We start from the raw sequence: 2,707 nt of genomic DNA, 5'->3' as shown, positions 1-2,707 counted from the left end.
CCGGGACCGCCCCCTTTTGAGCCGAGGTTGGCAGGTAGTGAGATCTTGGCTGGGAAGAAAGGGGATAATCAAGAGTTGGGGGCGGGTGAGCTCTTGTCTTTATTGCGAGATCACTTTTTGGTGAATGTTGGAAGACGTTTTCTTTACCACTCACATTGCAGAGCCAGTTTTTAAAAATAAATATTTTTTATTGATTTCAGAGAGGATGGGAGAGGGAGAGACAGGTAGAAACATCAATGATGAGAGAGAATCATTGATCAGCTTCCTCCTGTACGCCCCCCACTGGAGATGGATCCCGCAACCCCAGGCATGTGCCCTGATCAGGAATCGAACCCTGACCTCCTGGTTCATGGGTTGATGCTCAACCATTGAGCCACACTGGCCAGGTGCAGAGCCAATTTTTTCACCTGAGGATATTTTCCCATTGACTTTTAGAGAGAGTGGAAGAGAGAGGGAAAGACAGAGAGAAATGTCAATGTGAGAGAAACACATCCATTGGTTGCCTCCTGCACGTGCCTGACCAGGGACTGGGCGGGGGAGGAGCCTGCAAGCGAGGTACATGCCCCTGACTGGAATCGGACCCAGGACCCTTCAGTTCGTAGGCCAATGCTCTATCCACTGAGCCAAACCAGCTAGGGCCAGAGCCAGTTTTTAACATTTCTTTTGGATCTCAGGCTCCTGGTGTGTGTGGTGTGTGTGGAGGGGCGAGGGTGGAGGAGGGAGTGGGGTTGTGGGGGGAGAGGTGGATGTTGCCAGGCTGTCCATCATGGTTTGGCTGTTGGCGGAGCAGAGGCTCCCTAGGCTCATTGAAATTCTTTTCCTTTCTTGCCTTGCCCTCCTGGCAGCTCTGGCTGGTTCTCAGTTGTTCTCAGCTCCTTCCCTCTAGGAGGGACAGCTTTCCTTTCTTTTCCAGCTCTCTCTCTTCTCACCACTGCTGCGGTCCCTCAGCGCTGGGTGATCATTGTAGAGAAGCAGTATTTTGGGCACCTCAAGTGGCCTCCTAGGGAGCTTTGCTAATTGTGGCTAAGTGCAGTAATGCGCAATGCCATCTCTGTCCTTCTGTGGTCAGGGAATGGGAACCCATTTCAGTCTTACCAGAAGAATAACTGCTGCTGTCACAGTAAAAGGTAAATGATATAATACCTCTCTGAACTAAGAAAAATGCTTCCGGGATAACTCCAACAAGAAAAATTATAAACATCATCAACATATTCTTGCTATTGCCACAGTCTCTCTTGGTGCACCGTGTGCTGACATGCTGGGTGACTTTGGGCAAATTGCTTCTCCACTCTGGATTTGTGTTCTTTTTCCTTTGTGAAATAAGGGCTAAACATTAGAACATGCTGGGTGACTTTGGGCAAATTGCTTCTCCACTCTGGGTTTGTGTTCTTTTTCCTTTGTGAAATAAGGGCTAAGCATTAGAATCACATGGGGAAGTTTAAAAAAATTCCCTGACCCTATACTAATTAACTAAATCTCAGAGGAGTGGAGCCCAGACATAAGTATTTTTTTAAAAAGTTGTTCAGGTGATTCTAAAATGCATCAAAGGATGAGAATCACTAGACTAAACCATATCTGAAGCTATTTTAAACTTTGGCATTTTCTCATTTTGTGATTCAGTTACATAGTTGAAAACTGACTTTATCACATCTACTTGCAGGGGGTGGAGAAATGGGTGTTGACTGAATTAGAATAAAACATCCTTTTTGAATTTTCTGAGGATGAGTTGAGGATTACTTTGATTCATTCAGCTATTTGTAGAGTAGCATCTTAATTTCTGGGAGATGTGTGAACATCAAAAGATTAGGGAGTGAATTGGTTAAGTGGTGGCATAAAGCAGAACATTAAGTGCCAAAATAAAAATTCTGAATAAAAATGCTGGATACTGTGTATGTGTCTATTCTTGTATGTGTACTACTAGAGGCCTGGTGCATGAAATTCATGCACAGGTAGGGTTCCTAGGCCTGGCCGGCCATCAGGGCTGATCTGTGGGGCGACCGGCGGGGCGACTGGGGGGAGCCCTCGCTGGCACCCGCCTTGGCCGGCCTGGTGCCGCCTGCTTGCTGGCCCGCCCCCTCCCCACTGCCACCACAGGTTGCCTCCCTCTGCAGGGCGACCATCGGGGCAATCGGGGGGCACCCACTGGCACCTGCCTTGGCTGGCCTGGGGCCTGCGAGCTGGGGGCAGCTCCTGCATTGAGCATCTGCCCCCTGATGGTCAGTGCACATCATAGCGACCAGTCGTTCCACCGATTGTTTTGCTGTTTGGTCGATTTGCATATTAGGCTTTTATTATATAGGATAATTTCTTTTTCCAACATTTCCTGAGTACTTACCATGGGTCAAGCACTTTACATGTATTCATTAATTTCATCCCCAGAACTATCCTGTAAAGTATTATAATTATCATCCCCAGTTTGCAGATGAAGAATCCCAGATACAGAGCAGTGAAATAGTAACAGAGCTCACAGGAAGTAGAGGTAGGCTACAAATCCAGGCTATTTGGTTCCAAAGCCTAAGGGGAACGACTGCTCTGTGCTGCAGAAACTATGGGAGAGACCCTGGGGCGGGAGGCCCTGTCTATTGCCACCAGGCCCTTCTAGCTCAGACCTCAGGTGAAGGGAATCCTGGCAGGGGAGGAGTGTTTGGGAAGAGGCTCCACTCCAGAGAACGGCTGATCAATAAAAGCGGGAAGAGTGAGAGCATCA

This window comes from Myotis brandtii, unplaced genomic scaffold (genome assembly GCF_000412655.1).
Source record: "Myotis brandtii unplaced genomic scaffold, ASM41265v1 scaffold496, whole genome shotgun sequence".
Lineage (NCBI taxonomy): Eukaryota > Metazoa > Chordata > Mammalia > Chiroptera > Vespertilionidae > Myotis > Myotis brandtii.
This window is presented reverse-complemented; position numbering follows the sequence as displayed.